This window comes from Opisthocomus hoazin, chromosome 4 (assembly GCF_030867145.1).
Source record: "Opisthocomus hoazin isolate bOpiHoa1 chromosome 4, bOpiHoa1.hap1, whole genome shotgun sequence".
NCBI classification, from domain to species: Eukaryota; Metazoa; Chordata; class Aves; order Opisthocomiformes; family Opisthocomidae; genus Opisthocomus; species Opisthocomus hoazin.
The window spans coordinates 376,412-391,930 of NC_134417.1; the positions used below are offsets into that span (position 1 = coordinate 376,412).

The 15,519-nt window shown below is 40.8% G+C and overlaps 1 protein-coding gene across 4 annotated transcripts in view; it reads right to left on the reverse strand.

Annotated features, from left to right (window-relative positions):
* Positions 1 to 15,519, reverse strand: part of CLSTN2 (calsyntenin 2) — a 527,602-nt gene that overhangs the window by 251,551 nt on the left and 260,532 nt on the right. The window lies entirely within an intron of this gene.

Here is a 15,519-nt window from a genome sequence, read left to right on the forward strand (position 1 = left end):
TGATTTTGACAAAATGTAACCAAAGGCTCCTTATAACACACCTTCTTTACTTTTACAGTATGCTTTCTCCCTTTTCCATGGTTCTGTGTAATCTGACACAAACTCTGTACAATTATTTCTATGTACTTTAAGAGGCTACGTGTTTCCCATAATTGCAGAGGGCGTTTAAATGCCACGGAGAAAAATCCAACACAGAGAGAATATATATAATCTCCACTCTCTCATCCTTAATGAAAAAACCAAGAATTCTACAAAAGCAAACATAGCCATTTCATAACATCCACTTTCCTCATAAAGCTTCTTACTTACTGTCTTAAATAAACAGTAAGTTGATTCATAAACTAATCGAAGGAGAGGAGAGGAGAGGAAGACAAACGGTAAATAAGCTCTGAAAAAGCTGCTGTTTCTTTTTTTTTAGGTAGTCCCTGTTTGTCTGGAATGTATCATCAATCCTAGCATGTCTGCTGCAGACTAGGAAGGTGAACAATATCCATCGTAACTGAACATACAGCCTAATCACCTAACCATCTTAGCTTAATTCTTGTGATGATCTTGAATTTAAGATGAAGCTTTCTCATCACATGGGATACCTGGATAATAGGCAATTACCTACATTCCTACCCATAAGAACTAAAGATCCCCATTAAATATCAGCCTATGTAAACTATTATCACAGTATTGCGCTTAAATTACAGTTGCTTATAAAGTGAACCATTTTCTAGGAGACTTGTGTGATAACAAAGTGTAAGCATTGACATGACAAGTGAACCAGAACACATCTCTTGGGACAAGGAGATAAGCTAACTCAGCTTTCTGCATTATTATAGTTACGCCTGGGGACTAACAGGATCAAAAAGCCAAGCCTAAAGACACTCTCTACTCTTAGCTAGTCTATCAGACATCTCTCTTCCCCGAAAGAGAATAGCTCAGAACGAATGTGGCTTGCAGGCTGATGTACGAGCCATGCCCAAGGGTCTTCCAAAGAGAGATTTCAGCAAACTGCACAAATAGCCATTAACGGAGCCCAGTCAGAATGGACTGCAGTAACTTAGTTTTATAGAGTACTTCTGTGGTTTAACTTCTAGCAAAGCAGAATTTATTTTAAGAGAAAACTAAAGAAACTGGAGTGAGATTTTGAGCTGGCTGGATTTCAGTTCTGCACAGACAGAATTCTGGACAGAAATGACAGACTTCTTATCTTGTGATGAAAGAGGTTTAAGAACATCGGTAGACATTTTCACCAATGTGTTTTACTGCTTTCAACTAGCTCCACGTGCTAAAATATCCTGACAACTAAAATGCTGACTTTAGCAAAAAAATCAATTAAAAAATGAAAAATATTTACATGAATTTTTGCAACCTTTAAAACCCAATGCGAGTATGTGAAAAATTTCATACGCTGAGAAAAGTTAAATGCCTTTATTTGGTTCAAGGCTAATAATACACAGTCTGTGAACAATCATAAAAAAACTAAAAAAAATTTCAGAACCTCACAGCATAACAGCATCCTTATAGCTCCTATAAATTCTCATTTTTATTGACCCTTGCAGAAGTATCTATTAAGTACAGGCCCAGAAAGGTGCACAGAAAGCTGAGTTTATTTATCCTGTGCAGCTATAATTCGGAATTTTCTAAACTCGCTGTATTTACCCACAAGGACTACTAGAAAAACCAAGCCAATTGACTGTTATTAGGTGTCCTCCCACCCTCCCTTTACTCTCAGGTGGAAAAACACCAAGACTAGCAGAACAGAATCAAGACTAAATTGTAATAGCACAGAAATTTTCATTTCAGCATTTTGTTCACATACTAATCACATGGCAGAATTTTTGTTTTGAGGAGGGTGGGGAGGATGGCCCTCTTAAAACCCATTCCTGTGCAAAAAAAAGGGATGTCAAAAACAACAAGAAGGGCTTCTTCAACTACATCAGCAGCAAAAGGAAGGCTAGGGACAACGTGGGGCCACTGCTGAATGAGGTGGGTGCCCTGGTGACGGAGGATGCGGAGAAGGCAGAGCTACTGAATGCCTTCTTTGCTTCAGTCTTCAGTGCCAAGGCAGGCCCTCAGGAATCCCAGGCCCCGGCGGTAAGAGAAGCAGCCCACAGAAAGGATGACTTTCCCTTGGTCGAGGAGGACTGTGTGAGGGATCGCTTAAGCGATCTGGACGTCCACAAATCCATGGGCCCCGATGGAATGCACCCAAGAGTGCTGAGGGAGCTGGCGGATGTCATTGCTGAGCCACTCTCCATCATCTTTGAGAGGTCCTGGAGGACAGGAGAGGTGCCCGAGGACTGGAGAAAGGCCAATGTCACTCCAATCTTCAAAAAGGGCAAGAAGGAGGACCCAGGGAACTACAGGCTGGTCAGCCTCACCTCCATCCCGGGAAAGGTGATGGAGCAGCTTATCCCGGAAGTCATCATCAAGCAAGTGGAAGAAAAGAAGGTTATCAGGAGTAGTCAGCATGGATTCACCAAGGGGAAATCATGCCTGACCAATCTAATAGCTTTCTATGATGACATGACTGGCTGGGTAGACAAAGGGAGAGCCGTGGATGTTGTCTACCTCGACTTCAGCAAGGCTTTCGACACAGTCTCCCATAACATCCTCCTAGGGAAGCTCAGGAAGTGTGGGCTGGATGAGTGGTCGGTGAAGTAGATTGAGAACTGGATGAATGGCAGAACTCAGAGGGTTGTCATCAGCGGCGCTGAGTATAGTTGGAGGCTGGTAACTAGTGGTGTCCCTCAGGGGTCAGTACTGGGCCCAGTCTTGTTTAACTTCTTCATCAACGACCTGGATGAAGAGTTAGAATGTACCCTCAGCAAGTTTGCTGACGACACAAAACTGGGAGGTGTGGTACATATACCAGAAGGCTGTGCTGCCATTCAGCGTGACCTGGATAGGCTGGAAAGTTGGGCAGAGAGGAACCTGATGAGGTTCAACAAAGGCAAATGCAGGGTCCTGCACCTGGGGAGGAACAACTCCATGCATCAGTACAGGCTTGGGGTGGACCTGCTGGAGAGCAGCTCTGCGGAGAGGGACCTGGGTGTCCTGGTGGACGACAGGTTGACCACGAGCCAGCGGTGTGCCCTGGCTGCCAAGAAGGCCAATGGCATCCTGGGGTGCATTAGGAGGAGTGTGGCCAGCAGGTCGAGGGAGGTTCTCCTTCCCCTCTACACTGCCCTGGTGAGGCCTCATCTAGAGTACTGTGTCCAGTTCTGGGCTCCCCAGTTCAAGAAAGATGAAGAGCTACTGGAGAGAGTCCAGCAGAGGGCTACAAGGATGATAAGGGGACTGGAGCATCTCTCCTATGAGGAGAGGCTGAGGGAGCTGGGCTTGTTCAGCCTGAAGAAGAGAAGGCTGAGAGGGGACCTAATAAATGCTTATAAATATCTCAAGGGTGCGTGTCAGGAGGATGGGGCCAAGCTCTTTTCAGTGGTGCCCAGTGACAGGACAAGGGGCAATGGGCACAAACTGAGGCACAGGAAGTTCCATGTGAACATGAGGAAGAACTTCTTCCCTCTGAGGGTGACGGAGCACTGGAACAGGCTGCCCAGGGAGGTTGTGGAGTCTCCTTCTCTGGAGATATTCAAGACCCGCCTGGACAAGGTCCTGTGCAGCCTGCTGTAGGTGACCCTGCTTCGGCAGGAGGGTTGGACTAGATGACCCACAGAGGTCCCTTCCAACCCCTACCATTCTGTGATTCTGTGAATTCATTCTCCAAGGAAAAGAAACCAAGTAAAATGAAGAAAGCTTCAGGAGGGGTGGGGGTGGTGTAAAATCTACCATGCCATGCTCCCTCAGAAAGAGTAATTCATTACATTTCAGTAAATTATGGCCTCAATGCTACTAAAGTAGTCATTAAATTACTAGGCTATATTTATTCTATCCATTTGTGAAACAGAGGAAATGCTGAAGCAGAGAATGGTTTCTCTGTTCAAGTTTTTTCTACTTTATTAACAAATAAATGTTGGGTTTGTATTTGGGATTTAATAAAGATTCCCACTGTAATTTTACAGGTTTCTAGCGACATGCTAAAAAACTATGCTAAACTGTTTGACAGAGAACTAAGCTGACATTTGGCTTGCAAAGCCTTTGGTTTGAACTAGTGAGTGTATTAATTCCATTGCAAACATCCTAAACCCACAAAGGCTTATGCTACTGTTCCTGAATTATCCACAAGCTTTGAATTAGCACACCAGAGACCTCCCAGAGGGTCAGAGATCATTGATTGTGCCTAGACTGGTTTCGAGCATGCTGATCAATAAGAAACATAATTGGAAGGTCTCAAATAATTGGAAATTTCAAAGGAGTGCTGCAACCTCTACAACACACAACTGGTACAGAAGCATATAAAACTATCAGAGTCAGAAGGGAGTTTAAAACAACGCTCTAGCTTCAGCTTTTAAAGACTTTTCCCATTCAAAAATGTCTGTCTTCATCATCGGTAGCTGGCTATTCCACCCACAATTTTCTGAATAAAATTATTTCAGGTTATGAATATTCAAGATTGAAAATTCTCTTCTAATTTATATTGGAATAGCTCTGTCCATTTCTGGGGTAGAAAACAGAAATTGCAAATATGCTTTAAGGATTGGGGGGGGGGGGGGAGGGGGGCCAAAATGGCAAATTTCAAAGTAAAATCAAATCCATACAAATGAGATTACGTATTTCATACAAGGTTTAAAGTATATCCTGGTTTTACTGAGGAATAAGAGTTCTAACAGGAATAAATTTCCTGGTCTCTGCTCTCCCAACATTAGAAGTTTATCTGAGCCTTGAGTTCAGATGACATATGAGATATGCCGTTAGCGTCAAAGACAGCACAGGGGCTAAATCCCCCATCATCATAAGCCACTAACAAAACTGCAAGAACACTACCACCACAGTGTTTTTGGTGCAAAAAAATGAGCTGCTGATGAGGAGTTGCCTAATTTTCACTACAAACTTTACAGGCTTCACTGATATTGTAATGACGTACCATTCACTCTTGCTACATCTCTACAGTATTTCTACGTAAGGAAGCAAAAAAACAAAGGGTTTGACTGTTCCTTTTCTGGACTCATTACTGCCCATAGTTCTGACAGGAGTAATGTCTCCTGTCAGACCCACTTCTAAAACACTGCTATCCAGCACGCTTTTGTTGTTGTTGTTAAAGCCTCAATTCTTCCTCAAGGAGATCAGACTACTGTTTGTCAGCTGCTTGAGCACAGATCTTCATTTGAAGTAGAGATTAATTGCGAATGAAAAGACTGCACTTTAAGATGGCTCATTTCATGTTGAAGTAGTCTGACAAGAGAAAGAAAAAAACTTTGAGTGCTAAGCAGAGGTCAGATCAGCCACAGGATAACGAGATTCTGGTGTAGGTTTTATGATGCGTAACGCTGATCAATGAATATTTTATTCTGCCCAGGGGGTGCCATCAAGAGCCAGAGTTCTAAAAACTATACAAAATACTTCTGCCCTAAAAAACTTCCTGTCCAAGAGGATGCTCTCTTTCAATGGGAAATCTGCGCTAGCAGCAAAAAGCACGAGGTCGCACCAGCAGCAGCCGTGCCAGGCAGTGCCACACCGAGCTCCCTGCCGGGGTTGCGTGTGCGACCAAGGGCCTGGAGGGCAGCCGCAGCGGAAGAATGCACTGGGAGGCACAGCATCGGGAGCAGGAGGGGCACGGAAAACATCTGCAGGGAACGGCGTTTGTTGGATTCGTTAATTCTGACCCCAAGTGAGCCGGGGGAAGGCTCGGCTGCAGCTGGGAGTGCAGCACACGGCCTCATGTGGAACGCGCAGCCAAAAGCTGTCAAAGCTCCTTCCTGGCTCCCTCCCCAAAAGGCACAAAGCTCCAGTTTGTACTTTGAAACAAGAATGCTTTTACATCAAGGAGTGATACTTTTAAACTAGGGGAGGGCAGATTTAGACTGGATATAAGGAAGACATTTTTTTACCATGAGGGTGGTGAGGCCCTGGCACAGGCTGCCCTGAGGGGTGATCAATGCCCCATCCCTGGAAACATTCAAGGCCAGGTTGGATGGGGCACTGAGCAACCTGGTCCAGCTGAAGATGCCCCTGCTCACTGCAGGGGGTTCAGCTAGATGACCTCTAAAGGTCCCTGCCAACTCAAAGCATTCTATGGTTCTCCAATATGTAAGAACGAAAGAAGGGATATTCACCCCTACACACAAATAAGAGCACAGGATTGAAATGCTATGCATCACAGAGCAGTGACTTCAAGCACTTGATAAATAAAGCTTTGTACAGGAGTCAGTGTGGAGGGTAAACCACGCTCCAAGCTATGATACACAGACAGAGGCCATGTCCTAACTTCACATCCACCACAAATTTAGGACTTCCTTCTATCATTCCTATTGAAAAATGAATTGCACCCATGATATATTGTATAATATAACAATGTAATGCTGGAGAGTATTAATCTACTCTGCGGTATATTTCTTTTCATAAAACACATGAGAAATTACACCATCTTAACATTCTATGCAGAAAAAGTATGAAACGCCAATCTCAAACAAAGGGTCTGAGTCCAGTCTGCATTTGCACAGTACGCACTGATAAAACTACACTTTATGCAACTGTCCTTAACCAACATTGACCCTAACAGTTTAAGCATTCATAAGCATCTAATTAATGGGTTTTCTTTTGTAACAAATGGAAAGAAAAGTTTTTGTAATACCAAAGGAAAATGTTGTACTTTCCCTTTGAAAAGTATGTACAGCTTTTGTAGGAACTTGAACTGGATGAAAGATGTTTTCTTCCTAGTCTTCAACATCTCCATCTGCTCCCGGCCCCCAACACACTTCAGCCATCCTACGCATGCCTCACACTTCTGAAATGCAAGGCCACTTAACCTGGGACAACTTGCCTATGGTAACAGCTTCCTAATAAAACAGCAGTCACCAATCGCGACACATCTCTTTCCACTGAAGCAGATGAGTTCTCACAAAGCTGGCAAATGAAAAGGAAGGTGAAATACTGGGAAAACCAGGAGCGCACAAAAGAGAATGAGCACCATCCACCAGCCCATCCAGCTGAATCAGTAACTAAATAATACCTAGCACTGTGTCCTGGTCTCAGAACATGCAGTCTTTGTCACTCTGAAACTACGTTTTAAACAGCTATCCTGACAACTGTATGTTGCATTTTATATCTCCATTTGATTTCTCCAAGGATTAATTTTATAGTCAGGTACTCAGTTTTGAAATTTGCCTTTAAAAGGAGAGACAGTTAATGGGAACAGCTAAAGTTAGGGGGAGTTTGTTGGGGTTTTTTGCCTGGCTGTTTTTTTAATTTGAAAATTTATCCCATTAGCAGATATTGTATTTGACAAAGATGTGTACAAGTGAGACAGAAACAGTTTTTCAGAAATGGTGACTTCATTCAAAAATCATTCAAAAATTTAATTATTACTTAAAAAAAACCCCTATATGCCTCCATTTACATTGCTTCTATACCTCTCAAACTGCCCAATAAGCCATCCTTTCTAAAAACTTACGTGAAACCATGACATGTCCTACCCCATGTTAGCAACAGGACTCCAATAGAAAAGCAGCCCCAAAATAGACAAGCATTGCCAATAACCCCAGAAAGAGGAAAAACAATTCATGTTCTAGAAAGTTGTTAAATATTATGCTCCGTTGCATTTTTTGTTGAACTAGCCCCTCTGGAAATGGCATTGCTAAGAACTGAGAGCATACTTAAAATGAACAGTTAAAACACAAATCCTGAAACTCGGCATTTCTTAATGTTTAACCATCCCAAAATATGAAGCAGTCAATAATGCCAAGTCAGTCGGAGTCTTGCAACAGGAAGGAAACAAGAACTGGGAACAGGGCCCGAAAAAGTAAAAGGAATACTACATTTTTGACATGACTATGATGCATTTAAAAATATTTAAAGATTAAAGGTCAGTTGTAATTAATTGTCTTTGAAACTACAAACACGTAATTTCTATACATTCCCTAACAAACCTTTTGTTTAGCCACTGATGTAATTTTACAATTTCTCTCTGATTGCTTTTAATGCCAAGCTATTTAACTGTGACAGCCGGCGAGAAATCAGCTCTGAGTTTTCTCATTAGAAGTAAATGCTGTGTTAGTAGCCACATACTTGAAAATGTGAAATGTTAAAATTTAATGATGGGGAAAAGACTTGTTCCAACTTTAACAAAAGACTCAAAACTTGAAGTTTGTCAGAAACAGTAGTTTGTAACTATTAAAAAGGAAAAATTGGTTGGTATTAAAAGCTTTATCAGGCATTTAATACATTGCCAAGAAGTTGAGAGTAGAAGGTCAAAAAGAACACAGAAACAACTACACAGTCACCATTTTCAGGACAGCTCTAAGTTATGGAAAAATTGGCTGCATCCTCTCTTAAAATACTTTCTTCTGACCAGTGTCTTTTTTCCACTAGCCTCTTACAGTGCAACTTTAAATTTATTAATAATATTTTGCTGATGTTTTTGAGATACAGACATGTTTTGTTTGGGCCATCTCAGTTTCGAGTTTCACAGTAAGAAGCTATACAAGCATCACACACACACATATACAGAGTACAATTCCATTTATGTCAGTGACTGAGAGAACAACAGACTTAATGGGACCAGGGCTTTTTGGTTAGAAGTTTGGCAGAAGAACAAGAGACAACACCCAGAGACAGAGGAAGTTCCAACCAGCTACTGTTTTACTGTGAGGATAACCAAGCTTTGAAATAGGGGACCAGAAAGGCTGCTCAGTCTCCTGCCTTGGAAACTTTCAAGACTCAACTGGACAAAGCCCTAAACAACCTACTCTGAATCCGGTGGTTAACCTGCTCTGAGCAGGAGGCTGGAACAGAGACCTCATGGTGCTTGCCAACCTGAATGATCCCACGGTCACGATTCAAGAAGCAACCCTGAATTTGGGAGCGATGTTGAATTGAACAGTCAAGCTGGAGTTCTTGGGAAGGATCTGACCTTCCTGTGGTCACCTCAGTGCACAGGCAATGTATGAGGTCCATCGTCTGAGGGAACAGTTCAGCCTCCTCTTGCTGGTGACCTTTACCCTCCCCTCAGGGATGTGGAGCCACAGTTTCCCATTCAACCTTCATATCAGTATTGCCAGGTCCAAGAATTTAAGAAATTCTCCTTTTTTTTAATTGATAAATTTCTTTTACCATTTTCAGTTTGTTCCAGTGATATATTCAATTCCTTTTATGGACTTAAAATTAACATTCTAGAGAACCAATTAAGATAGACAAAAACTTAGTTATTGTGCTTTAAATTTGGTGTGAAATATTTTAATCTCCAGAAAATATTCTAGGACTAAGTTTAGTTTTATATAAATTGACCTTTTTTATTTTTTCTGAAAAAACCTAAGAAATTTAGTTTGCTTTTCTAAAAATAAATAAATCTTTTTTTATGTATCAAAGTGCACATTTTGAAAAATATTTATTTTTTTTAATTCATATAAGAATAATTTTTAAATTACATTAATTTGCCCTCATCTGCTCTTCCACACTCAGGGCACAGGCTGAATAAGGGGGCAGTGGGAGTGAAAGAGAGTTTGAAAAATAAGAACAGACTCATAACATACCATTTGAAAATATTATGACAAAAAAGTTGTGACTCAATATTGGGTTTTTTTAAAGAAAAGGCTAAGCAACCTTCACAGTCAAGTCCACAGCTACAGTGTGCCTCTGCAAGCAACAGCCCAGATCATCAATGCAGCCACTGCTGTGTGATATTGTCTAAAATGTGGTAGCTTAAATCCACCAGCTCAGTCTCTTAGGCCGTCTCTAGCAATAGCTAGCAATCTTGATCTATGCCATTCAATAGTGGAATTTACTTAATAAATGAAATAATCTCTCTCTGCCAAGGTCAACAGATGGGACCATAACACAGATATCCAAGCTAATGTGAGGATAAAGAAGGGGATCACCTGGACTCTCAAACACAATCTAGTGACTTAAACAGGAAGAAATAAAAAAGGTAATCTAGATTATCAATTCTCCATCAAATTAAAATTCTAACAAGAGAAGCAAGCATCTTGAACACACTACAGAAGAAAGCTAAGGAAAAAAACCCCACAACAAGAATTAAGCTGATAATTTCATAAAACACAACATCCCTGTCAGCCAACATCTCCCTCTCCATTTTCAGGAATCTTCAACAGAACATAATAAAGGAAGCAACAGCATTTGGATTCTGCTATTTGTTTTGGAAAACAAACGGCCTTTTGGGAAGGTTTAAAGTCTCACAAAAAAAAAAAAACAAACTCTAAACCATCTTATATTTTGAGTAGACAGGAGCGAGCTCAACTAGGATCAAGATTAGAAAAGCAAAATTCTGAGAAAAATATCATAAGACACGTACTAGAGTTAGTACACGTAAAAAAAGCCCCCAAACAATCATCAAGTATTTGCTCTGTAAAAAAACTTGTGAGTGTAAGCGTGCCTGTCTGTCTGTTACCAAAAGATAGCCCATTCCAACGAACATTCGCTAAATCTTTCACTCCTAATGGAAAACCTTGCCTCTGGGGGACATACTTTTATGACAACATTATTTCTTCAGAAATAAAACTCATCTCATTCTTATTTTAACGAAGCAATTTTACTTCTGTCTGGTGTTCTTCAGGGAAAAAGAATAAAAGGCTGTGAATAGGCTACTAAAATAACCCGATCAGTAGGAACAACATGGTGTAATAAGTACTAATTAGACGCACCCCGAGCCATGCCAGGTTCCTACCAAACACATTCATACCAAAACAACATTCCTACCCAACCATTCACAGCAAACATAAATGAAATCACCCTGTATTAACCACCTACTCAGACAGGCTATGCATTTGGTTAAGTTTTATGCAGCCAAAACTGAAGTTTTAAAAGGCTAAATGATAATTACAAGTCACTCCTGCCTCCTGCATCCGATACATAGAAAGCAAGCATCAAGCGAAAGCAAGATACAGTTCAGGGGACATTAATTCGGGTGACAGAATCAATAGATGATATTTTGCTGGTCAGCCTTAGCTTTAGGATCAGAATCAAAGTTATTGACAGCAGCAATTCAAATAACTTCACCCCTCCCAAGTGTAACTGGAACTCACTCTCCTTTTGCGTTAATTTCTTTAATGGGAGTTTTGGGAGTTCTCAAATCCAGATAGCTTATTTAGGTGTTTAATTTTAGGCACCTGAACATGCTGTGATGCAGGCTTTGAGAGAGATTTACACATGTTTTTCCCAGCTCACTGAACCTACTCAGAGTAGCAAGCAGGTTACTTTCCATCAAGTGTTTAAAGGAACAAGCTTCACACATACATTCTCATTCTGCTTTTGAAAGCTAAAGTCACATGTGTACAGGAATGCTCAGTACAACATGCCCAGATGATGGCAAGACCTCAATTATATAAACTCAATTTAAAATTATGATGTCTAACTGAAAGACAACTGTTAAGAGATTCCCTTTGTCCCACATGTGATTTCTTTAGTTCTTGGCTTAAGAACATCAGAGTCCTAGCGTGGGTTTACCATCGATAAGCCTTCAGAATGCTATCAGACATCAAGTTCACATTTTGTTACCGATGCACGATTTCAGCAAATCCATCACCGATACAAAAGTCACCTTTAATTTTCCAGTGTCCCTTAGGGTATTTACTGCTTCACCTATATGCTTGAAATAAGAGGACTACTGCTTCTACTTTTTTTTTTCCTCCTCTTCTTATTTTGCTCAGCACTTAGTCACATATCGCTCCTGTTCAGAAAGGAGCATTACTTGCACGTATTCCAGTTAACAGAGCATTCATTCGGAAGCATTCATACACTCAGATGCAGACACAATGTCACACACCGTGAAGTACGTATCTACAACTTTGGTTTGCACTGGTCTGTGTGTATTTCCACAAGGAAAAAAAGGCAGTATTTAATATTAATCTGAAACACATTTTCTAATATTCAGAAACAGATTTTGTAAAACACTACTTATTTTCAGCTAGAACAGCATTTTCTTGTTTTGTCTGTGGAACAGTTTTCAGCTATAGAAATCCACTCATGAGAACTACACGTAGGTTTGAAGCGAAACTCTGCCATGAGCCGCAGCCTAGCTCCCCGCTATTTCCCCAGCCTCTCAGTCTCTGCCCAGCAGGATTGTCCAAGCAGCAGAGTGGTAAAATCCTCCCACCACGACACCACCTCAAACATAGCCCGCTGCAGCAGGCACAGCTCAGAAGGAACACAACTAATCATTCAAACTTAAGTTGTCAAGATTTGTCAGGGATGGTGTTTTGCTGATATTTGGCATTAACTCAGATTTACAGCTCTTTTTAAACCCACATGTGAAATCAATTTTTTTTGTCCAGATACCACGGAAATTATCCAAGAAATTTTGTTCCCTTGGTTTTATTAAAAGCGTATTTTATACTCCAGCCCAGAAACTCAACAAGTTGCTGTGAATAAGCTGTTCCCTGGTAAATCAACTGTACAACTATTTAACTTCCAGCAAACATCACGTAAATTGACTCTCACTAAGAAACTACATTACCCTCACAGTGAAGGTTTACCCAAGTCTTGAAAAAGAAAACTTATTTTTAATTAATTTCTCCTGTTCTTCAGATATTCTACACCACTCTTACCCTCATAGCACATCCCTCTTCCGAGTGTTCTCAGGTGACTATGTCCTCCCCACACTTCTCACCATTACCGAGTCAGAGGTCAGCAAATACATAACTATACACATATTTAGCTAGCTAGCTAGCTTTCTTCATGTACTCCTCCAAGTTCTTTTTCGTTTTAGGATTTCCATCTAATTAAAGTTGCAAATGAATTCTAATAATAAACTATAGACTTTACAAGATATTATTCCCACTGGAATCCTATGTGATTGTATCAAGATACCCATAGTTCATTAGCTTCATCATTATCTGTGTTCAAACAGGAAAAGACAGAATATAACTTAAATTTGATATACATAACTATTTAACTGCATGACTTTAAACTAAATTGTCCTTTGGACTAACAAAACCTGTATTATGCTATATAGGAACTCTTGCCCCGTATTGATGGGGCAGTGTAGAGCCCCACAAGACTAAGGTCAGCAAAAATAGACAATTTTCCAGGATCAGACCCTTCAGCCCATTGAGGAACACTGGCATTCCCACAGTTAAACACTCGCCTTTGAACTAGCACTGGATTAATATTAAAAGAAACAAACCAAAATAAACCTAGATGCCTGGCTAGGTACCAGCAGGTACTGCTACTGTATTTTGACGTATTCCATACACAGAGCTTAGCTCTGACTATAGTTACATAAAGTACCTGTGATGGAAACAGAGTGCAATGGATTTTCCTGCAGTTCAAAAGCCTACAGAAATTCTTCAGTGCTTCACAAACCTTATTTTTGCCACACAAATGGTTATGGATCCTCTCAAACTATTAACAGCAATTAACTCCTGTAGCTGTTTGAGTTTTGTGGACTGTGGTGTAACCTGTTGCTGCTGCAGAAAAACATCTATCTGATCAGCAAAAGGAAGCAAGGCTCACAAAGTCGAAGTTTGTGCTGACTACTGCCTTTCAGCTGCAAACGAACTTCCTTTCACAGCAGCTCCTGAGGCCAGTAATGTTCCCTTGCAAAAGGAAGCAAAGCTCTGTCTAATACCTGCCAGCCTCTCCTCTCTGTGAGGGGTACCACCGAAACTAAAGCAAGGAGGAGAGGCAACCAACATCATGAGAAAAACCTGTGACAGTGCAAGTCCTCTGCCTGCAGGAGATTCTTGTCTTCACTGACACCTTACCATTCCTTAGGTAATTCAAACCACCAGCATAGGGTTGGGGCATACTCCACTACTCCTGTGAAGATTTTATACTTCTACACTAGAGATCGTACACAGAGGTCTCCAGGCATATGGTGAAAAACCACCATGGGATTACAGCTGTTCTCCCAATGAGAACATATGGCTCAGACCGGGAACCCTGGGTCCTGGACTTTGGTCCCAGTCCTGAGCCTGTAATTTGAATTAGCCAATAATCAGACAAATGCAGGAAGAACTACTGTGGTTTAAAAAAAGTGAATCAAAGTAACACAGGTGGAAGTCTAAAGCACTGAACACTTCTATCACAAGCTCAGTCTTCACAGCTGTCTAAAGCTGGTTTGGATGCTCAGAGAGCCTAGAAAACAAGCTGATGCACCTGGTTTAAAGCAGGACATGCATTTGTGCTGGAGGAAGTGACAGAACCTAGATTTTTAATCTCAGGTTTTAGCCATGAGAAAATAGTCTTCAGTACACAGTGACACAGTTGCTGCTACTTCTGATCATGATTTGCAAGCATTTTCTCATTGATAAATTAAGACTGTTTGCAGTGTGCCAAATGCGCACACTTGGCACTGCAGAATTTCCAACAGCTTTGAACAGTCTGCAAGATTATGAGATGAAGTGCTGATTATGTCTTACTGTAACTCCTCTTTCTAGCAAATGCCTCAAACTGCAGTAGTGCAATTACAATATGTTAATGATGAAGTCTTTCACACCTGCCCTACATTTAAGGAAGTTTCACCCAGTTTTATTTATTCTGTAAGGAAATACATGAATATAATTATTTCCCTTCCTTTTGTCATTTCAATATCAAATCAACTTTTTACCCCCAAAAGAACATCAGTGAGAGTTTAAAAAAAAGTCTGTACATCTTGCTTTCCTGTTTTCCCACTCTTCAACTTTGAGAGCCCAAATTGCAGCAATTGATGGGAATTCCCAAGAGTTGTCTCTCTGAAGACAATCTAACTCAGTCGATAAAACTTTTACATTGGTTTCCACAAAACAGCGTTACAGATTTGATCTTGCCAGTTCATAATGTAAATGGCAAGATGCTACTAATTCAACATTATATATCCAAGCCAGTTTTGTAAATAAAATAGAATCACAACTGGTAGTATTTTATTCACAGGATCATAGAGTCAGTTGTAAACAACCCTTCAAGGCCACCGGGTACAACCACCTCTTCAAATTAGGGTAAAATCTGAAGTTCAATCCACTTGCTCAGGGCCTTGTACACCCAAGCTTTGAATAAGCTTGGATGGAGATCCCATAGTTTCTCTTCTCCCTCTCCATCTCTCTTGCAGATTACACTGTGCATCCCTTTGGCTTCCCTTTCCTATCTTACATTTGATTTAGACAAACACAACAAATACGTTTTTACACACTTATTTGGTCTAGAACTACATGTTAGAAGCGCATGAAACATGAAACCACTTACAGCACCACAGACTGGCACTGGTTTAACTTTGTTTAAACAGACCACTGCTTAAATGTTCCTCTACCTTTAAAGCTTGCTTTCAACATGAAGTCCCTCTGGCAAAGAAAATGCTTACTGTAAACAAAGCAGAAAATGGATACCTGTACAGTAATAAGAGACATACGCAGTGACAGTAGTACAGTCTGCAATGGTTTAAAGTGCATTAACAACAAACAGATGGCTTTCATTCTGTTAAAAACATACTTGATTTTCACAAGCAATTTATATTCAACTTCAGTACATGGCCAAACAATT